The sequence below is a fragment of the Misgurnus anguillicaudatus genome, chromosome 9 (genome assembly GCF_027580225.2).
Source record: "Misgurnus anguillicaudatus chromosome 9, ASM2758022v2, whole genome shotgun sequence".
NCBI lineage: Eukaryota > Metazoa > Chordata > Actinopteri > Cypriniformes > Cobitidae > Misgurnus > Misgurnus anguillicaudatus.
The window spans coordinates 21837222-21863591 of record NC_073345.2 but is presented as its reverse complement, the minus strand read 5'-3'; the positions used below and the strand labels follow the sequence as shown (position 1 = coordinate 21863591).

Sequence of the window (26370 nt, the reverse complement as noted above, 5' to 3'; positions counted from 1 at the left end):
CACAGTAAAGAGTGGGTACAATGTTACCCAATCCAGACTAATAAAAATGTTCAGCATAAGATTCATTAGTCTTAAAGTAAATCAGTAAATCAGTTATTTATCAGGCCTGACTCTCCAACTGGATTTGATTTAATGATCTGATCCAAGAAGTCTGTGTATATCTGGAGTTTCACACAGCATATGTTGCTAATTTAAGGGAAGGTCTTGGTCTTAATCAGAACTTCTAAACTCAATACAGCTCTCACAGTCATTCCTATGATCTACATTAACTTTGTGAACGGTGAATTGAATTTTCACAGTTCCTCCTCTTTGGCTGGCCACTGTCTCAAAACACTTCAACTCTGTGGTTTGCTTGAACTTGTTATAGCTACAGTATAATCTTTTAGGTAAAAAGTATCTACCAAATGCATAAATGTAATTTTGTTCCTAATTCAACATGAATTTTATTAAAAGCGTATATTGGATAAGGCATGGATCTAACATGGGTGGGATGAAGAAGTTGAGAGATCTAAAGGAATAGTTCTCCCAAAAATGAACGTTCTGTCATTATGTACTCACCCTCATGTTGTTATGAACCCTAAATTACAAAAAATGGAGACTAGAGCACCAATAAATTACAATAAATGTGGTCTGATACAAGATCTAACACAAAAAAATAATGCTTAATTCATGGCATTACTTCTCTAGTGAGCACATCAAAGATAGCTACATGTAGAGAAGATATCATTATCTTTAGTAAACAGTGACTTTTTTCTCACAAAGCTATCATATGTCTTCAAAAGGCTTAGTAATATAACACTCAGGGACCACCGTTGGCAACCTTTTTGTAACTTTAAATCAACAAAGTCAACAGCACATGTTCGGGATTTCCTCTTATGTGTTTTAAGGAATGAAGAAAACAGAGATTTGAAACACAATTTTATAATGTATTATTATTTTTTGATTGTTTCTGGTGCAGCTTTTAAACAAGAAAAATATATTTAGTTTATAAATAAATGTCAGGGTTTATATTAAAGGTATAGTTCACCCAAAAATGAAATTTCTGTCATAATTTACACTGTAAAAAATTAGCTATAATTTTGATTAATTTACTGTAGAAAATACATACTGAAAATGTTTCATGTTCATTTAACTTTGAACAAACTGTTGCCAGTAATACACAAATGTAAAATCTACAGTAAGTTACTGGCAATCAGACTGTAATTTCTACAAAAAATGTTTACAGTGTACTTACACTTAAGATCCAAACCATTCATTTCTTTGTTCTGCTAAATAAAGGAATATAAGCAAGCAAAAAACAGGAGCACCATTGAATTCTACAGTAGGAAAAACAAATAGGCCTACTATGGAAGTCAATGGGGCTCATAAACGCTTTGGTTACAAACATTGCTCAAAGTGTTCAGCAGAACAAAGTAAATGTTGACAGAATTTTCATTTGTGTGTGTGAACTATCGCATTATTAGTATAATTACAATAATGTTTACGTTTTAAAATGGCATTATGATTGAAAACCAGCATGGTTAACTGCAGCAAAAAAATCACACTGTATCGGTTACAGAGGACAAACTTCTCGCTGGAGAAAATGACACTATTTTCTTCCTTCCCAGTAAACACAGTGAAAGGCAGTGGTAAAACTATTTGACACAGTTAAATTAATCACATCTTCATGCCTCAGGCACCCCATGTGAATCTCTGCATGGTACCAGGACAGACAGGATATTGGCACGCTTTAGATTAGCAGATAGAAAAGGACAGTCTGTGTCAGTGACAGTGTCTGTCTAAAAAACAAAAATAAATGCAAAATACCCCATAGGCTGGAACTGTAGATAAACAGTCTACATTTATAAAGGTGTTTATGTGCTGTCCTCACAGATAAATGATTTGGACTCTTGAATAAATAGGGCCGTTGATGTTTGTTTGATTAAAAATCACAGTCACTGAAATCTAACCAAGCAAAGTCAAGGTTTATGTGAGGTCTACAAACAGTATATGATGGAAAAATCTCAAGGCTGATGGACACATAATAGGCATTCTGTGGTCCTATCTGCGAATGACTCATGCAACACTTAATCTGGTGATTCAGCTGAGGAAAACCCGACATTTTATAAAAAGCAAAGGCTACAAATTATAGGATTGTCCAGCTCCTCCATTATTTATTTGATCTTTAGACACATCTCGGTCTGATAATGAATTGGGTTGTAATTTGTTAGTGAGGACCGATATAATCTCCTGTTCTTAGCTGGTCTGAAATGGGCAGTATTCTCACAGGAGGGCTGTAAAACAACACATCGTGTCAGTGATTAGACAAATCCATTATGTTCTAATTAAATCACCACATACAGCACATTACTGTTCTGTGAGAGCTACGATGCCTTTTATCAGTAAGACCCAGAGACAATTATGTGATTTATTTCATTAGCTGGTTTTTACTTCACAGAAGGTCCTAAAAATAATGCACTTCTCAGAGTTGCTTTTTATAGATTCTCTCTCTCTCTCTCTATTTTTAATAAAAAGCAGTTTTCCCTTTATAATCTTAGTTCATGTTAAACATTGTCTAATCCATCTTGCATCCCACCCTGCTGTTTTTAATCACCAGCTTAAAACGCTGATATATATAACAAAAGAAAGTTGGCGAGTGAAAGCAATTCCTTGTGTAATGCAGCTTCCTTCCTAATTTTACCCTTTAACCTGATGTTAGACTGGCGCTCTTGTATTTAGGTGACCCACCTGGGGAGAGGGCAAAAGTGTTAATTATTAAATCACCGTGACCCCTGAGGCTTAGAGTCTTAACCCTACTTCACTTTCTTCATATATTTGGGGGACCGGGGCTAGTTGTCACACTTTTTACTGCTCTCTTTTAATGTCTCAAGGTGAGTTTATTTAAAGTATTTAAAATTTGAGGTTTACATAGAATTGTTGCCTAGGAGAAAGTATAAAGTTCACTGAACGCCTGTTTTCACACTAAATGGTGTAAGCTGAGCCTGTCAGACTGTTACTTTGGCCTGGAAATGTGGTAATTAATAGTATATATATTAAAGCTGGGCAAAGATTAATTTAGATTAATCGCATACAAAATAAAAGTAATTTTTTTGCGTAATATATTTGTGTGTGTTGTGTGTAATTATTATGTATATTTAAAAACACAATATTTATTACACACACACACACACACACATAAATGTTCCATAATAAATACATGAATATGTGTGTATTTATATATACTTAATAATTACGCACAGCACACACTTGTATATCATGCAAAAAAAATCACTTTTATTTTGGATCCGAATCTAGATTAATCTTTACCCAGCACTCATACATATACACTCACCTAAATGATTATTAGGAAAACCTGTTCAATTTCTCATTAATGCAATTATCTAATCAACCAATCACATGGCAGTTGCTTCAATGCATTTAGGGGTGTGGTCTTGGTCAAGACAATCTTCTGAACTCCAAACTGAATGTCAGAATGGGAAAGAAAGGTGATTTAAGCAATTTTGATGCCAGGCATGGTTGTTGGTGCCAGAGGGGTCGGTCTGAGTATTTCACAATCTGCTCAGTTACTGGGATTTTCACGCACAACCATTTTTAGGGTTTACAAAGAATGGTGTGAAAAGAGAAAAACATCCAGTATGCGTCAGTCCTGTGGGTGAAAATGCCTTGTTTATGCTAGAGGACAGAGAAGAATGGGCCGACTGATTCAAGCTGAAAGAAGAGCAACTTTGACTGAAATAACCACTCGTTACAACCGAGGTATGCAGCAAAGCATTTGTGAAGCCACAACACGCACAACCTTGAGGCAGATGGGCTACAATAGCAAAAGACCCCACCGGGTACCACTCATCTCCACTACAAATAGAGGCTACAATTTGCACAAGCTCACCAAAATTGGACAGTTGAAGACTGGAAAAAATGTTGCTTGGTTTGATGAGTCTTGAATTCTGTTAAGACATTCAGATAGTAGAGTCAGAATTTGGCGTAAACAGAATGAGAACATGGATACATCATGCCTTGTTACCACTGTGCAGGCTGATGGTGGTGGTGTAATGGTGTGGGGGATGTTTTCTTGGCACACTTTAGGCCCCTTAGTGCCAATTAGGCATCGTTTAAATGCCACGGCCTACCTGAGCATTGTTTCTGACCATGTCCATCCCTTTTGACCACCATGTACCCATCCTCTGATGGCTACTTCCAGCAGCATAATGCACCATGTCACAAAGCTTTAATCAATTCAAATTGGTTTCTTAAACATGACAATGAGTTCACTGTACTAAAATGGCCTACACAGTCACCAGATCTCAACCCAATAGAGCATATTTGGGATGTGGTGGAACGGGAGCTTCGTGCCCTGGATGTGCATCCCACAATATCCTATCAATCCTATCAATATGGGCCAATATTTCTGAAGAATGCTTTCAGCACCTTGTTGAATCAATGCCACGTAGAATTAAGGCATTTCTAAAGGGGAAAGGGGGTCAAACACAGCATTAGTATAGTGTTCCTAATAATCCTTTAGGTATATATAAATATATACACACACACACACGGAAACATTCCTCAACCCCACTTTTCGGAAAAATTCCCATGTCCTGAGAACACAGTTTTCTTTTCTGGTAAAATGCATCTTTATTACATCGTTGACTTTTGCTTGACTGCATGCCAGTGCGGTTTTGTTGTGTTTACTTAGAGAAAACAAAATTGTGTACTTGAACTTTTGACTCAAAATCTTACTTTTTTACCAACTTCCCTTTGTGACGACATTCCCCAGGCCTTTACTCACCAAAATCGAAGTGCATTAAAACATTAGTGCACATCAATCTTTTCCATAAAGTTAATTGAATTTGTCTCCATATATAGTCTGTGCACAGTCAGTACAGACATCAGTAGACACACCAGGACATTTAAAGTCTCACCGTGTCCAATCTCCTACCAGGTGGCTTACATGTTCTGACATGTATACGCTATACCATAACATGCATGTTAATTCTGAATGGTGCATGCTGGGGGGGGTAGATAAATTGAGACGTATTAACAGTAATTGCCACTTTTACAGTAGACAAAATAATGAAAATAAATGAAAAAAGTACACTGTTTCGCCCACGTCCGTCCAGCATTCCTAGCCCAGCGTGTCATGCGGTCGTCCCTGTGCAGCTAATAAATTCACCCCTAACAGTAAGATACTGATGGCAGGTTTCCCCTTGCAAAGCTCCCGCCGCACATTAACTTATAAGTACCCGACACATGGAAATTGGCTTTTACATTTTCTGCCCCTCTGCTCCTGTTGGAACCTATCCCAGACAGATGTGTCATTTTGAAAGATTACACTGTACTGCAACCAAAAAAAATCACATTAGTATCAGCTGAGATGTCAGGCAGATATTAACAGGTTAAAGGTTACAAAGATGCAGGGTGCTTTCAGATCATTCTACATCATTTTGTGATTATTCTTTCATTGCCAAGATTATTTTCAAAGTACAAATTTATTTCGGGCTATAAGGTGCCAAAACATCCCAGGTGTTGTTTGGAAATACCATCTGGTTCATTCATTTAAAGTATTCCAGAAAATTGCAGACCCCCCTACCAATGATGTATGAAGTGAATATATAACTCAAGCACATGGAGCATTTTAAACACCCAGCATAAAGGAAGAAAACTTCAGATGGTGTAAGTGCTCGCAGCATGTGTACAGTGATTAGAGTAGAAAGTGTAAAAACTAACCACTGAGTATTCCTAGGTTACGGATTAATTGGCTGACAGACTTTCGGCCAGTGGTTGAGGCTCCTTTTGAATAGCAATACCTGGAAGTGACCTGTGGTAAACCAGGGTAGACCTGTCATGGCAGTGTTTGACATATTTACCCTCGAGGGGTAGAGAACCAGTAGTCTCCCACACTCTCTGGTTAACCTTTTGTCACTTAAGGGCAATGAGCAAGACCCATTTGAACCCTAATAAAGGAGACAAGCACTCACATGTGTCTGATTGACAAACGGTATTACTAGTAAAGTCGTTTTAGTAAATTAAAAATGTAAAGTTACTCTTAATTGTGAATTTACATTGTGTAGACTTTCACATGGTTTTCTTTGCTGGCTGTATGTGCCCCAAAAGCATTTCTGATTAAAACTATTCAAAATTATTGTACAATTTCAATTTGTACGTTAAGAACACTCAAATAGCCAAAGATATTGGATATAATCAAGATATATCACTGCTATTTCTGCTAGAAAGACCCAGAAGGCAATGTAACGTTACAATGGTATTTATTTAACAATTCGTCAGCAAAAGGATGCTGCAATGATGTAGATCTTTGTTGTAGGCCCTGTCTATAGCTCAAAGCCAGAGCGTGGTAGATCCTTGCTGCTCCTGCCTGAGACGAAAGCAGGGGCGGAGCCTACCCCCAATGCATAGACAAGGGCCAACCTGGTGGGGGTAGGAAAGGTGGAGGTCAGCATCTGCACACGCAAAAGAGGTTGAGTAGGGCACTTAAATACTCCAAGAGTTAAGTGATGATTGGCAAGATCAAAATGTAATAAATTTTGTAGCATTAATGCCCAATCCCAATTCTACCCCTTTCCCCTTCCCCTTTGTTTTGCGCGTTCACGTGAAGGGGTAGGGGTGTCTCAATTCTCTTTTTGCTGAAGGGGAAAGGGTAGGGGGAAGGGCCAGGTACCCCTTCAAACGAAGATTTTTCGGGACCACACTTCAGACGAAGGGGTATGATAAATTTCAATATGGCCCATAAACTTAAATATTTTTTGACATTAAAAAGTATTTTAATAACAAATAATCACTTGTTTTATGTTGCCTTTATTTTGAGCTAAAACTTCACACATGTGCTCTGGGAACACCAAAGATTTATTTGACATCTTAAAAAAGTCTTGTGACATGGCCCCTTTAACAAAAAAAGGGGGTATGTATCCAAAAACATGTGTCCAAAAGTAGGAGTTACTTGACATAGGCTAAATCGTTTACATCTGTGGTTCACCCCAAACTATGATAAAACCAGTAATCTCACAAAATCATGTATGTATCATATCAGAGCATTTAAGACAAGTCCAATGGAATCATAGACCCAGAAATCATGGGGTTAGACAACAAAATTACTTAGCCAGGTCAAATAATGAAGGAGTTAGGATATTTTGAGGGATTCCTGCCCATCTTGGACGCCATCTTGAAATTACACCTTTCTAGTGGTCAAACTTTGGTAAACGTTTAGAATGTTATTAAAGACACCTAATACTACAAAAAACAGCTGAGAAACCTTTTATTACAATTTTCTATGGTTAGGTGTTTTTTTCATATATGCAGCCGCCTAACAGGATTTTGGTATAGTGCATGCTAATAAGCTTGCCGCCTATACCTACATGAGCAACAGATTTATCTAATAGGATTTTGTAACTATTTTACAAGGTGGCTAAATTTGTATGAATTTGTTTGATGTGTAACATACAAAAACATGATTATTAGAAAAAAAGCAATAACATCACCTCTTCACCCAACATCACTCGTAGAAATGAAATCATAGGAGCTTATATAAATTAGCCATCTTGTAAAATTATTTGAAATGACATATAGTAGTCAAAGACTAGTTACATGTCTGACTATACAAATTCAGCACTTGTAACTATAAAGAATTAAAAATAAAGTAGGGCTGTCACAATGATGAAATAATCGTCTCCTCGCGATTGTTTGACCTCATTGCCATGATTTCAGATCACCACAATGATTGCACATCTCTAAAAAACACAAGGGGGAGCTGCAGCGCCTGTATAAACAAGTAATGGCGCTCCTTGACTGACAGTGTAACGCAATACATTGCAAAGCCATTTAATACAGTGGAAAAACAAAACTTTGATGAGCAGTAAACTGCCAAGTAAAACATACATTTCCAAAAAGCCATTTCAAATTTAGGGAAGTGAAGGATGCTATTCTTAAGGATCTGTAAGGAATAGATTTTTTTGCAGCCACTACAGACATGTGGTCCAGAACTAATATGACCTTTGTAGGATTAGCCTATATTTAAGGCCTGTTTTGGTATAGTCAGTTCATTTTGATTGCATTTTTATTTTCAGTTATTTTTCAGACACTTTATTGTGTTTATTTCAGAAGAATTTTCAGTTCTAAAGATATATTCATTATGTGGATTATTATTTACTGACAGGTAAACTTTGCAATGTGTGAAAAGTATTTAATGAACAATTAAAAAATATGAGAATTAAATCTCAAAGCAATAAAACAGACAATTAATCGTCATAACTGTCACAATTTATTAGTCAAATAACCATCAGCCAATTTCATAATTATGACAGCCCTATTATAAAGATGTATAAACATTACTTAAAACAAAATTAACACTTTTGTTATACAAACATACTAATTCGTAAAATAGTATGCTGACATTTTAGAATACACTGCATGCAATAAATAATGTTGTTCACCTGCTGTGAGTAAACCATACTTTATTACGCCGAGATTTGGCAAGGCGAAGACAAAGGGGAATACAAACATTTGCAATATATAAAGTGTTGTAATGGATATCCGATAGCCGTGCCGTTAAAGTCAACAGAATCCTAATTCATTCACATTCATCCAGATACGCCACCTTTACCAGTTTACGAGAAGCCAATTAAACACACATTAGTAAGTTTTTATGATGGAAAAAATTTCACAACAACTCGCACCTTTCAGGGATTTCCAGCAGACCTTATTAATGAGCGCAGAGACTCGCTCGTACAGCTGTTGGCACACATGGGCAAAACTGCTTGATAATGTACAGGTGTGTTTAACCCGAAAATCAAGAGGACAAACTTTATTTACAGTGAAAAGTTGAGCATGCCATCTGCGTAATATGTTTATGTGGTTGTTATACAGGCAGCTATTCCATGCAGAATACATTCAAACCCCAGAAACAGTATGAGTAGTATGAACAAAGCTGGCATGTTAGCCGAAAAATACATTGAGTACTTAAAAGTGATCAAACTGATCTAAAGTTCAAATTCTGTATGTGATAAGGTCAAGTTCACAAATGATGCCGTAGGTCTATGAATGCACATCTTTTATGGCCTGTCATAATGCAGAATCAATGCATGCACACATATCACAAACAAAGCATCAGTGATTGCATTTCTACATCATTTCAAGGCAGGGCCCGCCGCATTCCTGCCAAATAAATGCAAATGCCTGTGAAACATGAAATTAGGGATATTTTTGTCACTTGGGGATGTCAATAAACAATGAAGACATTGTAATGAGCTGTATGAAAATACATCTATCAGCGCAGATGGAGGCGAGCAGGAGAGAGAGACGGTTATTGAATGTTCATGCCATGGGTGCCGCTACCCCCCCAAAGTGATGGATCTCGCGCCAGCGCTCCAGGGCTCACGCGACCCCGATGCCAGATTAAATCTGACACTCATGACCGCAACTGTCAGGCCCACAAAACGAATGGAAAACCAAGAGCGACAGACTAATTAGGTCTTTCCTGAGAGGTGGTTTATTTTCATATTTACTCCAGAGCGGTGAAGGCCAAATCCCAGCTCACCCCCTCGAACTACCGTTCCACACAAACAGATCATAATTACAAAGAAAATAGGCCTGATTGCTTTTTGATTGGTTTAATAGGCATATTGAAACATACTTCATCTGCTGGCACATGCACGGGACAACAGGGGTGAGAAAAAGCACAGGTTATTGGCCTCGATTAGTTTGGAAGACACACGATAATGGTTTTTAATGAATATTGTTTGTATTAATCTTGTCTGTGGTAAAACATATTGAAAGCGCAGGGCTGGCACTCCATTATTCCTCAAAATTACACACAAACAGAGAATGAATCACGGGTCATGAGTGACAAAAAATGCTGTGAATTACAAGCCATATTTACTGATTTATAAGACTGTCCTCTCAGTTTATGGGTTTGTCGGGAAGATGGAGAGGGCTGAGGGAATGACTCCAGATTCTACAGCTGCAAAGTCAATGTTAAGATACAATATGTGTGCCAAAGATATGATTTCTAAATTTAGGACTTTAATTTTTAATATACAGGGGTGTATGTATTTACTACACATTATATGTCAATATAATGTGATGTAAAAAACTTTATTAATGACTGCTTGAATGTCTATACATTTCTTAATATTTGCATTATTACATTTATTTTAGCTTGGTTGACTGTGTTCATCAGTGTTGATATGTTTATGTAGCCCACGATGAACTAATTCCCACATTTTTCTACACATTCCTACAAGTTTTAAGTGGGACGGTGCCCTTTAAAAAGGCCCTATCTAGTAACATTGTGGTGCAGATGTGAACCTTTGGGGTACTTATATGCGATCTTTATGTACAAAGGTATCATTTTGAAAGGGTAACGCCCAGTGACAGCTTTTGTGCCTTTATTCTTGAGTGTGTTGTGTGTGGGGAGGGAAAACTAAACCAGCACCTGTAGATTATACGCCCTCTGGTGGTTAACAAAGGGAATGCTTGTGTTTTATTCAGCCACACAGTGCTTAGCCGCCCACTAAGTACATAAATGAGCATTAATTGGACATTATCTCCTTTTCACTTGGAAGCCTATAGGAATCGTCTAGTTAATAGCAATTGGGATTTGTTTGAATGAATAATGCAAGGTATTTAGAGTTAGTTAACAAACAAAAGATAAGCACAGAGTCCTTTAGTAATAATAAATTGTTTGTTTTATGCGTACTGTATACAGATGGTTTCAGCAGTGACAACATAAACAACGCCTTGTAACTTCCGGTAACTTCGCTAAGAATAAATAACAACAAAGTACTTTAAACGTAGTTTATTTATATAACAAGCAAAATAACCAAAACATTTGTTATTTTCGACGAGGTATGAGTTCAGTTTAGCAACTAGTCAGACCGAGGGTGTGCACGTGACGTCCCTTCGGCGAAAGTGGCTGCGGTTACGCCCACTGATTGCCAAAAGACAGAGTGGCAAAATGAATGTACAGTGTGAAATCAGCGAAAACACGAGGAAAACGCGTCTAAATGGGAAACAGCTGTTGTGCGATAGACTGCAACGTTACTAAAAGATTAACAAGAATTCGGAGCTATTGTTTTATAGACTGCCAAAAAACGGAGAAGGAGAAGAAAATAGATCGTTCATTCAAACGTCCACAGACCACAGGTGGGTCACTATCAAGCGGAGGTTTTACTTACTACTTAAAAGTATTTTTTCAAGTATTTGTATTTTATTCCTGTTTTTCCTAGGAAAACATACATTCCAAAGCATATTATCATAATTTTTACTCTCTTACATTTCATAAATACAAGTTTTTGTTTACATTTAATATTTAATAACATTAACATACTTTTACTCAAGTAAAGTTACACAATTTTAATTTAATTAGGTTTTAAATAGATTTTTATATGCAATATTAAAGAATACCCAGTATGATTCTATGCTTGCTAGAATGTAGTGAAGTAAATTTTTTCCCAATACAAACACCCTAATAAAGCACAGATGCTTGGAAAATGTAACTTATGTAACCAAGTATTGTCCACCTCTGCTATCAAGTCCAACTAAATTCAATTTAAGCTGATAATAGTCAGTTTTACTGGCATTTTTGCAGCAGTCGCTATGAAAACCAGCCAGTTCTGGCGTGGTCACGTGGAAAAGTGACGTCAATGCATACCCTCTATTGCGTCACCGCACGTGCGTCCGATGAAACGTCTATATGCAAGGTTTTTATTTTAGAAAGTTATTAAGAATGTACTGTATATAAAAATAATCAGGGTTTTAATTCTTTAATAGCATTTAAATGCATTTTCTTGCTGTTTCTTACTCAATCTCAATCACTCATCTGTTTATGTGGCAGAATTTGTGTTTGATCTTCCCTCAAGCATAATTATAGTGTAAGTTTTACTCAGATACCCATAGTAATAAAATTACACTTCACACAGTTCATTTTTCATTCCATCGCCACTGTGCTTCTTAAAATATAACCTTAAGTCTGGTGAAGTTGAGTTTCTCATGCCAACCACAATACAGTGTTCTCAGATAGAGCCGCAGTTGCTTGATTATAGCATTACTATTGACCTCAAGCATGTACGAAAACAGAAAATCGCTACAAGTATTCCCAAAGCGTCAAGATTGTTTTGATAAGATTTAGTTGTTAAGCAGAGTGACAGTGTTGTGCTCCAGATGATACAAAGACTAAACAAAGCATCACTGTAGATAACATGGGTAGGGCCCATTTCCCAAATACTATTTAATTCCCAGTGTGATATTTGCATATTACCATCAGGGGTTTGTTGTGAATCTATAGGCACCCGTATAGTGCAGGTCCGCCACTGCTAACATATTTTTACTAAAAAGAAAAGTCTTCATTTTTTTGGTGCCCCTCAGAAGACCTTCACTGCTCTTATCGTGTTCCCTTTGCAGGGTCTGTTACCCATCTTCCTACCGTGGGATTAACCCAAAACATGTTTTGTTTGATGGCAACGGCGATCTGAATGTGGGATTTCAATAAGAAGCTATTTCATTCTTGGCCAGAAAGATAATGGGCCGAATGGAGGTGGCTCAAATAACACTTCCCCTTTGCCAAAGTCGATCAGAAATACTCCAGGTACAGAATAAAGAAGCGTGAAATAGTATAATAATACTGTTTGAAATGCATTTAGACACAGCTGCGGCCTCAAAAACCCGTTTTGAATTAGACTTATATTGTGCTTATAAACAGCCCAGCAGAAGCTAGTAAAGAGGAAAATGAAAGAAATTTGATATGTGACTGTCTGGTGCACTCTGGGGTGCTGACTCCTCAGGACAGACACTGATGTGGATGAAGAGAGAAAGAGTTTTTTTTCCTTTTACCGGATATTGTTAACAACGACTCAAAGTGAAACTAAAGCCGCAGTTAGGGGCTGTTAGGAGTCATTGGTGGGAGATTTTCACCGTGAATTGAAGCTTGTGTACATTCAATGACGGTTAAGGGCTACTTAGAGAACATATCGAAACTGCACACTCGAGTTCCAGGGTTTATGAGAGGCCCTTAAACATCACAGTCAAGTGAGGATTGGTTCTTGCGGTTATTAACTCGATTCAGAAAAGTTTTGAGTTTCACAGTCCGCTGTGATGATCTTTGTTACAGAGTTCACTTTGGATTTAAAGGTGACCTTCAGAAATCGCTGGAAATGGTTGAATTTACTTGCTGTGAATAAACTTTGTTTTGCTTTAATGGCGCCAAGATGTTTGGTCTTGTTAACTCAAAATTGGTAACATTTCTGAATATTTCTTTGTACAGCAAATAAGATGTGTCTTAAAAGATGTCTGCTTACACACAAATGCAAAAGTCTGGGTTTCCTTAAAGGTATAGCGGAGGATTTTCTCGAATTTTAGAAAAGAACCGCCTTCTCCACTTTTTTAAAAAATGCAATTGCGCAACACTCCTGATTGACAACTAGGAGGACCAATAGTCTTGATGATCCACCCGGAAAAAGAAAATCCTCTGCAATACCTTTAAAGGGACACTCCAATTTTTTGGAAATAGGCTAATTTTCCAGCTCCCCTAGAGTTAAACATTTGATTTTTACCGTTTTGGAATCCATTCAGCTGATCTCTAGCCGTTTCTCAATACCAAGTACGCCAAACTCGGACTTGTGTCCTTCGTAGTTCGAACTTGCAAGTTCAGACTCGGAAGAACGAACTCCTGACGCGAAATGCATAATGGGAAACTTCGCTGTCATAAGTCCACACAAGTCTCCTCTGATGCATCCTCGATAAAATGACACATCCGGGGATTTTATGTGAACTTGGGCTTGATGCGAACTTTGAATTGGAACAGTACTTGGGCCGCGACTGATGACGTTTCACAAGTCCACAAGAACGCAAGTACAGACAAGAGCACATATTGAGAAACGGCTTCTGGGTCTGGCGGTATCACTTTTAGCGTAGCTTAGCATAATCCATTGAATCTGATTAGACCATTAGCATCGCGCTAAAAAATAACCAGAGAGTTTCTATATTTTTCCTATTTAAAACTTGACTCTTCTGTAGTTACATCGTGTACTCAGACCAACAGAAAATTAAAAGTTGTGATTTTCTAGGCCAACATGGCTAGGAACTATACTCTCATTCTGGCGTAATAAATAATTAAGGACTTTGCTGCCGTAACATGACTGAAGCAGGTGCAATGATATTATGCACTGTCTGAAAGTAGTCCCCTTGGTAACTTTCAATAGCAGTGAAGTGGAGTGTCACTTTAACTCTAAACAGAGCAGCACCAGAATAAATGGTCGCAAGCTGTCCCTTTAAAGGGCTATACCCTTTAAAATGTCATAACATGGACAATGCATTTGGTACCAATATATACCTTTGCAGTACTAATATGTACTCTTTGGTATCATTATGTACCTCTGAAGTGCTAATATAAATTCTTTAGGTGCAAAGGTGTACTTTTTGAAAGGTTAAAGCCCCGATTTTTTGACAATTGTTTCTGATTGTGTAAGGACAAAACAGCACTGGTTTACTAGTAAAATAGGAAAAGCATTTTTCTTGTTTAAAAACATTATGCAGCTGACAGTGACACATACTTTGTATGTGAATCACTGTGGTTTATTTGGCAGATCTGCTGTTGTTCTTTCTTAGCAGTTTTCTGTAACATTCTTTAGTTATTATGTACGAGTTGCTTAGATAAAATCTCACGCTGAACACTATTACAGTGCTATTTACTGTAGGACACATGTTAAAGGTTTCTTTCTTGTTCATGTTTGAATGCAAGCATTCAGCAGTGGGCATTTCACCAGTGAATGTAAGAGATAACTGTGCTGCCGTGTCTGAATGCTATTTAAATGGTGACGTTATGAATTTAAGTTTTGAAGGTGAATGGAAAGGCCTTTGAGTTTGGGTTTTATTGAAGCCTCATTCTTAATGAATAATGGAGTTTTGATTTTCATTGCAGAGGCTATTTTATTCATACCTGACCTGCTATGAACCTTGAGTAATATCACTAACAAATATTTTGAAGCTGCATACTGGAAGGCTGGTGTCAATGGTCAATGTTGAGCTGAAGGGAATTTCAAATAATGAAATGTTTTTTAAAATGTAAATGGATTCAGACTTGCTTACAAGAATGAACCTGTGTTATTTTTGTAAGTCTTCAAATATGTTTTATTTATATGTTATAAAAATATCACAGATACATCTGGGGATCATGGATATAATTAGCAGATAATAAAATAAACAATTACGTAACATAACATTTAGTTTCAAAAACATCTTGTTTTTGTGTCTGCTACTCATGTCTCCCAGTGAAGAAGATCAGAGGTCTGAGAAACTGTTACTGACAAAGCTATATATTACAGTGATAGTCTGGAAAAACAAAATTGGTCCACCTATAAATCCTCCCGGTTCTTCTCTAAACACAGGTCAAGCTGCACTAATCTGCTTGTATTTTAACCATGTGCACTGTAAACCTGCAACATTTTTACAAGGTTGAAACCTTTATGAGCTTTTTGTGCGTAACCTTGTTAGCCGTCCTTCATGTGTGCCATGACACAGATTACAGCTTCCCCACAGGGCAGAAATAACACAAATTAGATCGCATATATCTTGTTTTCACCCTGCTCACAAGGAAATTAATGTGGATTAATTGGTGAGATGTGAAATGTAAAAACGTATAATTATTAGAAAAAGCAATAATAAAGGCCCACCCTTAGCCCCTCTTCTAAACCCAGTGTGACTGGGGTGACAGCAAAGGGTACACTCTAAGAAAGGATGTGTTAATTTTAACACATTGTTTTGTGTTAAACTATTTAACACACTATGTGTTATTCCAACACACTGTGTGTCATTTCGTGTAGAATGTGAGCTTAAATAAATGAAATGGACAACACAAGATGTGTTAAAACAACACAAAGTGCGTTATTCCAAATACAACACAGAGATGTGTTAAGTTAAGGACAACACACTAGATGTGTTGTCCTTAACTAGACACAAGATGTGTTAATTTAACACATTCATTTTAAGAGTGTACTAAAATGTACAAATGAGGTCATATGAATTTAATAAATATGTCGCTTAATACAATAGTTTTAGAGATTGTGTTGGGGTTTTTTGTAGAAAGTGAAAAAATGTATATGCCTTGTCAAAAAATTGAGCCGCCTCAAATTTTTATATTAATCAAATTGTATGTGAACATACTTAACTTCTTATTTTAAATCTTGATTATACACTTAAATTTTTTTGACTATACACACTTAAAAAACACTTAACCTAATGTCATACTTAACCTAATGTCATGTTTCAGAGTAAAAATAAGTTAAAATTGCTTAATCTGAAGTTAAAAATGACTTGCATAGCCAATTTGATTAAACTTAAAAATTTAAGGCAACAAAATGCCTTAAATCAAATGTTTCTTACGAGATAAAGACCCTAGTAAACTATATGTATATGCAGTGGTGCCGCTGGTGACTGCTCTTCTGAGGGGCGCAAATTCAAAAAATGTGTTAAGAGTGTCATGTGTGATATGTGTTTATTGCATCATCTTAACCATGTGTATCATGTATCTTGTCAAAATAAGTGCCTGTTGCACACACGTCAAAACCGTTTATGATAAAAGAGATGCTCACGTTCACAAAATATTTGCAAAAAAAAACCAGTAAACTCTGATTACGCATGAGATTATGCGAGTATCGATATTGCAGAGGCCAATATATCGGCCGATATTTGGATTTTTTTTTTATTGGCATCGGGCAATAATCGCCAGCAATTTTTTTGTGATTTTCACAAAAGCTTCACAAAATGCCTTCCAGGAAAATTTTCTACAAACAAAACGGGAATGTTTTTTCATCCTATCCATATTTTTATCTGCTTTTAAACTCTTAAATATGGATATTTTTCTTTAAAAATACAAATTTTTTAGAAAAAAGCTGAAATAATTGCATTTTCGCAAAGGAATTTTGTTAGAGGTGAGATTCAGAACGATTATCAAAACATTCACAGAGTTTAAAATTACTAAATAACATTTTTTCTTCAGTTTTTTTTTATAAATTTGGTAAGTGATAAGGGTATTGCAGAGTAATATAAAATTCATCAGGAACACTTTTTTATGCAAATGTTTTCTCTTAATTGATGAGATAACTGATCAATGGCAAGGAAAGGGTTAATAGGCCAGTCAATTTCTCTTATTACTTACATTTGTTGTTTGTAATGAAAAGACACTCAATGTAAATCCAAAGTCTGACAGACAGTAAAATGTCATTATTCACTTTATAACATGACATTATTGTGTTACACACACAACAACATACTAGTTTAACACACTTATTTAAACAGTACCGTGAGATGTCAGATCCAGATTAATTATGTCTTATTATGTTAATGATTAATTATGTAAATATGTTTTAAGTACTTTAAAAGAGTATATTTATAAATCTTAAGCAAAACAAATGTTTATGTAGTTTCATCAATTTTCTGTTTGTCTCTTATTTACTGTAATAACATCTGTGATATATCGGCCAGTCTGCCATACAAAAACATATGTCGACCACTAGTAAAAGCCATTACTGGTGTGTATCTTGAGACAAATCAATGCACTGGCTTTTTTTAAGAAGTTATTTTAGTATTATTTTAGTATTTTAGAAGTATAAGAAGACAGCTCGAACATGTCTAGGCCTAGGCTTAAACCTTGTCTTTAAAACCAGGGGATAGAGATTCAAAGAGCTTTCAAAAATGTTTCACAGTGCATTTAGATTTTCCCAAATGCCAAAGTCTACAACTTAGAGGTTTTAGTACAAGCTTTGTGATTTCTCATCACAAATTTTCCAAACCAAAATATATGTGCAATACTATCCACATCAATTTATAACTCCATACTATTACTCCATCAACAAATGTCTGATTTGTGTTTATTTTCATTTCTCCTACGGAATAGTACGAAAACATCAGTTGATTCGAATAAAACTCCATTTAATCTCCGAAGCTATAAAACGGCGACCTCCAAGCAATGAAATTTCCTCTGGGTCATACTGAACTTTAAGCATTTGTACATACTCAATAAAATGGCCAAATAGATGAATGAGAAAAACATGTGTCAAGAAGGCCAGACAGCATTACAGTTTAAGCTCTGAAAGTGCTTTTGGACATAATTTGACCGAAGGTATTATTGCCCCCATAACTGACATGTAGCAGAACCGGACCCTATCCAAACATATCCTGAGTGCAGAAGACCCAGTCACATACCATGTGGTCCGGCTGTTTAAACCCAATTCGGAGCTTTTTGGAAGCCATGTGGTTCTTAGTGCCGACCCATGGAATGTGCACTTTGGGGTTTTGACTCGTAAATTTGGCAAAGAAATGTGGTTCTCAAACAGTGAGGCAGTAACAAGTAAAGCCCTCTGATTAGCAAGCTTTAGCGGCTGCCAAACATTCTGTCAGTTAGCCGAATACCCAACGTCTGTACTGGATTAAATCTTTTAATACGTGCACCTTGTTGTACTGAACGCACCCATCCGCTCTCACGTGCCAGAATTTCACCCTTTATTTATTGTGGAACGTTGCTTAGATCTCGACCCCCTTTCCATAAATTATTTCACTCAGTCCATCAATTCTCCACCTACACTGAGCCATACAAAGCTAAGGGAAAAAAAGAAAAACAAAGGCCAAACCAATAAAAGCTGCCTGAAGGGAGAGCCTGTCTCACCTCATCTATTAGTATATACAAATCTTTGGTGTTATTTTAGCCGTTATGAAGCCAAATGTACAGCGCTGAGAGGTTTTCATTTGAGTCAATACATCGTTTTCCGAGTTTAGTTCTCAGGGCAATGAGACAGACGGTTTGCCAAGAACAAGTTCAGACCTCATAGTTTATATAAGTGGGAAAGCTTCAAAATGGACATGAAAGCTTATGTAGACAGGAGTACACAAGCGCTGTTAGACAGATTACATTGTGGTTATGTCACTCATACTGTATACGGTTGTCTTGTATAATAACTGATGGTCAGGAAAAAAAATTTGATTTGCTGCTTCTTGGCTTCACCGTCTAGTTTGGTTGTTGTTCTCCGAAAATATTTCGAAGTGTAGTTTATTGCAAAACTTGCATTTTATGATCACCTTACACGTCAAAAAAGCCTCACATACTTATCGTTCACATGTACTTAAGTAGCGCTGTAATAAATTTCACACTTAGAGCTTTATTACCAAGTGGGTCTCTTAAAATTATGATGTAATGAAAGACTAAAACCCCATATTTGGGAGTTTATGACAGCGCCCACGCATGCACACAACCCCACATGCATATGCGTGTGAATGTGCGCGTATAATTTACGACGCCCAAGGTATAAAAACATTCCTCACTGCAAATGAAGGGCAACATTTCAGTGTGCTTATAATGGACCATCAGCATATCATTTATCGAGGTTTGAAATATGCAACAAGTTTGCGTTTGTTTTGGTTCAATGTATCACGCCTGACACATTATGGTGCTTGAAGCTCTCGAATATATTAGCAAAGCAAATGTTAGGAATATAATGGCTATGCATTTTTATTGTCTGACTTCAGAAAAATCCTGAGGCGAACCGAGTATCAAGCGCACTGACAAATTAGAACATAAACAACACAATAAACTGTTATTCAACATACAGAATTGGTTTGCTTTGCAAGTTTGATAGCGTATTATTTTATAAAGCGCATTACCACAAATGTGACTATTTTTCTATATTAGTTTCTCGTAAATTATATAAATTCATAAAATATTCGTAGAGCTACAACAGGTCGAAGACTTTGATATTTTTTCCCTGTATGTTTGCACTTCAAACGTCTACTTCTACAAGGCCATTGAGTAAATCAAATTAACATTCACAAAGGTTTTCCTTTAAGTTCAGAGCCACTGACTCTTAAATGTTTCTAATCAAGCTCATAAACGTGGCTTTTTCGACTGCTCATTAGTAAACCTAACCTCTGTGATGTCAACCGCTTGCTCGGGGACAGATAAAACTCATCAGGGTTTATTTTTTCAGTCAGTCATCAATTAGAAAGCAAATGCTTTCCAGCCCCCCATTTGCATAATTTGGCAGTAATGTTATTAGTGCACATTATGTCGAATGAGGCATACTATTATATGACCGTGTCATTTAAATGTTTTCCTTGTATGCTATTTATTTGATTATAGGTGAAGTACAATCACACAATAAAGCAAAACTCGACTCGACTGCATTTCAAATTCAGGCTATCATATTAACAATGGCAGTCTTAGTAAGAGGGTTTTATCAAGGATTGGCAACGCAAGTCTTATGACATGCTGTGCTTGTCCTGAGCATGACTGAGCTTAAGGCTTTATTTGTGTGTAAACAGATGTGTTTTGATATCTGAGAAAAATAACCTTCAGCGTGGCAAAAGCGCACTGGTGTCTCATTCATGTAGGTGGTAAATTATGCCTTGAAGGGATAGTTTACCCAAAAATGAAAATTCTGATATAATTTACCCACCCTTGTGTTATTTTAAACCTGTATGAGCTTCTTTATTTTGTTGAACAGTGAACACATGAAGTAACCACACAGCTGCCAGTACCCATTGACTTTCATAGTAGATCAACAAATACTATGGAAGTCAATGGGTATACTGTTAACTGTGTGCTTACTATCATTAATCAAAATATCTGATTAATATAACATTTATTTTGTGTTTAACAGAAAAAAAGATGCTCGTACAGGTTTAGAACAATGTGAGGGATATTTTGACAGGATTTTTATTTTTGGGTTTAAAAGGTTCACATGTTTTTTTTTTTATAAAAACATACAGAAAAAATAAATAATTAAAGGCATGCAAAAAAATGCATGGAAATCATATTTGCACATGTAATATGCATGAATGCCAAGACAATACTGCATCTGGATCTGCATCATTCCCAATACTTTAGTTTTTTCCTACAGCCTGATCCTAGACGCCACATCGAGTGCTTTGGCTTGTTGTTGCGATGGGTCAAAAGTGCTGCCATATTAAGAAAAACAAAAGTGAATGAGCTGCATTTTTATTTTATTTCACGTGTTCGCATTAACATGTAAACGATAGGGAATGAGATAAAGAATGTTTGGCGTGCTGTCCGAGGTCGGGCTCCGAACTTAGAATTTTAGCCGGAACTCTAAAATTTGTGATAGGGAGGAGGAAGGATGCTGCAAAAACTGTCACGGGACAGAGGTGAGGGACTGCTACTTATAGGCACTTCTTCGCGCTGATTGGATCACATGACCATGCTCCTCCCAAACTTAGTTAAATAAATATTCTTTTATTTTATTTGTTAAATTATTATTTTGTCCCCATTATATAAAGAATAAAAATATATAGATAAATAAATACATGCAACAGAAAAAAAAATGAGACTGACCACGGTTTTCCTGGATAAAAAGCACAATAACATTTACATTCATTGTAATAAGAAATTGTAAAAACTTAGGATGGTCAAGCATTTTTTCTCCCGAATTTAATACATGAGGAGCTCAAATGCAAAAGCCACTAAACACCACCTCAATTAAAAATTTGATAATGACAGAATGCTTTAGGCATGTATATGTTCTGCATAATCCCAGCCTCAGGCCATTGAGAAATACTGCTTTTTTGGCAGAATCCACTAAATGCCATGTAGATTTTTCAGCAAAGTCCTTTAAGTGTATAGACAAGCTTGGGTCCCTTGTGAGTATCTGGACCTGAATACAATCCGAATGTGGCAGTGACATGCGATCACAGCCCCCCAATGTGTGGTTAAAGGGATAGTTTGGCCAAAAATGATATTAAACCCATGATTTACTCACCCCGAAGCTGTCTGAGATGCATATGTCATTTTTCAGGTTAACACATTTTCAGTTATTTTCGAAAATGTTTTAGATCTTTCAGTTAAACAAATTTAAAGTTACGGGGTCCACATCCTTCAAGTCCAAAAAATTTGCATCCATCCTTCACAAAAGAAATCCAAACAGCTCCACGATGATAAACAAAGGACTTCTGAGGGTAATCCGCACGGTGTTGTTGTAAAAATATCCTAATTTAAAACTTTAATTTTTTTTTAAATAACTAACTTCCAGTAACCCCGCCATCTTTGTCGCGTCCGCATTTAGGATGAGAGCGTACGCAGTTTACGGAGGTTTCTCTGCTGCTGCTCTGTGCCTCCACCCTCCGAATTTGTCATGCATCACTAAGAAAAGTGCGTACACTACGCTGGTACTCTCTTCTGAATACAGAGGAGTTTAAGATGGCGGCGTTACCGGAAGCTAGTTATTTTTGTTTATATTCAAGTTTTGAAGCTCCCGTTCTTTCTGTGTTTTTGAAGCTTTGATTGTGTTTACAGTGCGCAATATAACGTGTTCATGTTTCACGTGTAAAAAAACGCAGTATTTTTCACAGAATTTACTTATCTTAATAGCGCTGTTTTCACTGCCCTAAAAACAGGCTGATGTCTTCCTTGTTCTATGAAGTCCCTCCTTCAGAAATACGTATTGAGTTCTGATTGTGTAGCTTGTTTAGTGTGTTATGATTCGTTAGCAGCTTAGCTTGCCATTAGCTTAGCTGGCGCCTGACATATTCCTGTGGGCTGGGTTTAGTCAAAAACCGCTCTACTGACGTCATTAAAGCAGGAAGTAGAGGACTGTAGTCCAAACGGGCCGTTCGCTGTAGGCTTTAAAAGGCGAATTCTGTTAAAGAAAAAATATCGCCTGGCTGTGAACTTTGAGCTTTATCATTTTACAGGTATTATTTATGCTATTATAGCAACATTACACACTAACTAGGGTTTAAAAAATGGGATCAGAAAGAATGTGACCTTTAAACATGGATATTTTTGTTGCATATTTAGTGATTTTGCAACTGTCCGAAGTAGTGGAGGTTTCTGCTAAAAAATCTTGCATGCACTTAGAGAATTTCGCCAAATTTGTTAAATACCAATGAAATGACTAAAGTGAGACTTAAGGCAAAAATAAGGCATTTCAGTTACTGACTAATAACTTTTTATTGCCATCAAAGTGAAATCACTAAACGTAAACAAAAGCTCATTTACAAGAAAACATATCAGATGCACTTATAGTGTTTTGCATCTGAGCTCTCATTCAAAGTACATAAAATGTGCTTACTAAAAGCACAGCTCGTTCACTTTAAAGTACTGATATTTCACATGCAAACGCTTGGCAGATATTTTAATTTAAAGTGAACAACGATTACCATCCTGAGGAGGTAATGCAATAAATAACACAAGAATGCTATAGTACCTAAACTACACTACTTTCTTTTTTTAAAATATACTAAGCAGACTGACTGTCACTATTTGATTTGTGTGAATGAGCCGTGTTCTGTTCTGACCCGTAAAAGAAAAGCTAAAACCATGACAGAAAAAGCCACATATCATAAACATTAAATTATATTACCTTATTGATGCTCAATTATTAACCAAGAAAAATAATGCAAATCACTGCTTGACAAGCCTGAGTTTTCACAATTCTTTATGAGAATGAACCATTTTCCAAGTGTAACTATCGAAATTCAAAGTGGAGACAGAATGTTTTTGTACTCCACTTAGATCGTAAACCATTGGAATCGGTTTAAAAATGTGAAGGTTTTTGTGATTTTCATCCAGAAACCACAGCTCTTGTGTTTATAAGGCTTCCTGCCATTCCCTAATATGGCGACAACGCTGACCCGTGACTTGGCGGCCTCTACGTATCCATTGCCTGCAAACATAACTTTCCCACTAAATTAACATTTTATGCAGACATAGACGACGTCAACCAGATATTAAATCTAATAATTTTTACCAGGTCGCAGTTGTACGATAGCTGTGGTCCATGTGTACTCCCACTCCAAACTTCCTTATAGCAGTGAGCAGCATGCAGGCCACAGGAATTCATTTGATCTCATGCTCCTCACAGCTCTCTGGGTTGGCATGAGATATGGGGCTGGATCGTAGCCAGTCCCGACAGGATCCTTTAAGAGAATCATCAAGAATCCTTAACAGACATTTTAGCAAATCAGCAACATTTCTTCCTCCACCACCATCTTAGGTTACCACTGATGCAAGAATTCAACTGCTTTCTCCAAAACGCTATCATACATTAAAAAAAACACTTTTTACTTGCATTTACCCTCTCTCTGTGTGTGTTCAGTCACGATGGCTGCAGTGTTGTTAAGAGTTAAACTGAATGTGTGGTCGAGCTGGTTGGCTGATTGCAGGGTTGTCAAGTTTAACTACAGCCTTCATTATGCCATTAAAAAAAGCTAACCACAGAGTTGCCTGAAACTCCATCATATCAGAAACTACATTTGTGAAAAGATTACATCATAGCGGTGCCCTGCTCATTTACCACTAAGATGTTTGAATAACAGGGGAGGTAAACACTGGTTAAAGTATGAAAAAAAAACATTAGTCAATGAATTAATGAATGACTTTATTATTAAACAATATGAATAATAATATTACAATAAAAAACCAACAAAACATAACTCATACGTCAGAAAGGATTAGAAAAAACATAAGCTTACTGCTTACCTGCACGTTGCCAAAACAACCACTAGGTGGAGACAACAACACATTACGAATGGTCACCAACAATCAACAATGTTTCAACTGCAGAACACGACATCCAGGGGGCGAGGTTGGATCCAGATAACTTTTTATAGGTTTTATACAAACGCACAATTTTTACTATTACTTTATTATTTACCTATTATTAGTTATATAAAATTTTGTCTTGCCGAATGAATATACCTTCATTTACAGAAGTACCGCAAGAGGGCGCCCTTTGAACAATAGTAGACCCTGTACTATTTCTAAGCACACTAGGTCTGTCGAGCTTCATAAACAATATGAACAAATGGTCTTAAATAATAAACCCAGGCATTTTTAACCCCTGCTTTTCTCTAAAAATAAATCACCTTAAAACGAACTTCTACATGTCCGAAAAGGAGTATGAAGAAGCATAGCCATATTGTTTACCTGCACGTTGCGATTATAACCACTAGGTGGAGACAACAACAAATATTGCGAATTTTCGCCATTAACAACCTTCAATATAGTTTTAAACTCTGCAAGCAGAAACCACTTGTTTTGTGTCTTTTACAAGTATTTAAAATATAGGGGTATCAACTAACTTTATACTAGATGAAGAATATGCAGATAATGAAAGCACAATACCTATCTTGCCTTATGCACGTGACTTAATATCATACGATGTTCTTTTTATAGGTTTTTATACAATCGCACTATTTTTAAATTATTTAACTATTATATATATATATATATATATATATATATATATATATATATATATATATATATATATATAGATAGATAGATAGATAGATAGATAGATAGATAGATAGATAGATAGAGATTAATCTCATACAAAATAAAAGTAATTTTTGCATAACACATGAGTTTGTGTTAATCTATGCCCAGCCCTAATATATATACACACTATGGGGCGGTTTCCCGGACAGGGATTAGACTGGTCCTAGACTAAAACATTTTAAAGAGCTGTCCAAACTAAAAAAATTGCACTTACATGTCTTAAAATACATCAGTGCCCTTTGTTTTGCCTCAAAATGCACACAGGTAATGTTTTTAGTAAGGCATGTTTGTTAAAACTAGTTATATTTCTTAATTAAACTAAGGCCTAGTCCTGGATTAAGCTAATCCCTGTTCGGGAACGTAACTGCCCCTATATAAAATAATGGTTAATTTATAGAAGTAGTTCATTTATATAAGTACCACAAGAGGGCGCCCTTTGAACAATAGTAGACCCTGTACTTTTCTGAGCACACTTGAACTGTCGAGCTTCATGCAAGTGGTTTTAAATTAATCAATTCAGGGCTCTTTGAACCCCTGCCTTTCTCTAAAAAAATACTAACTTACTTAATAATACATACTTATTTAATAATAGCATAAACTGCATGCAGAACAAATGTAGTGCAAACTTTTCATAAAAATATTTTTAAGGGTATGCTGTTTGATGGCATGTTAAATTGATGAAATTCTTTTGCTTTAAAGTTATTGCACCCACCATGCTCCTGCAATAAACTAATAAATACCCTATAGCTAAATATGAAGACTTTTGTTTGTTGAAGCTTTTGAGGTTGTTTAAGCGGTGATAAAAGGTACCGGTGATAGCCAGACAAAAGCCAACGATCCTCTGCCCATATGGCTGCCCTGTGGGACCCTTTTGTGAAGTGATGGATTCATTCACGTTAAAGACAGCCATCTTTACATTTTTTTCCTGCAGTTCAGATCTCCACCTTCCCTCCTCCCTTTACCCCTTTACAAGATGGTTGTATCTGCAAAGTGTGCCTTTCGTTTTGAACACAAATCCTGCATGCCCCTTGTCCTCTACACACCCCCACCGGCCCCAGACTTTGTGTTCATGAAAAGGGGCATCT

At 36.5% G+C, this 26370-nt stretch overlaps 1 long non-coding RNA gene across 2 annotated transcripts; it reads right to left on the bottom strand.

Moving 5' to 3' along the window:
- Positions 1–6264: 6264 nt before the first annotated feature.
- Positions 6265–24428, bottom strand: LOC129424515 (uncharacterized). Of its 2 annotated transcripts, none has more exons than XR_008638088.2 (3): positions 24081–24428; positions 23754–23922; positions 6265–6420 (listed from the first exon to the last, which is right to left on the bottom strand). It is a non-coding gene; the product is annotated as an uncharacterized lncRNA (long non-coding RNA). The 2 variants fall into 2 exon arrangements; XR_008638089.2 differs by lacking the exon at positions 6265–6420 and adding an exon at positions 22976–23681.
- Between the last annotated feature and the right edge of the window lie 1942 nt (positions 24429–26370).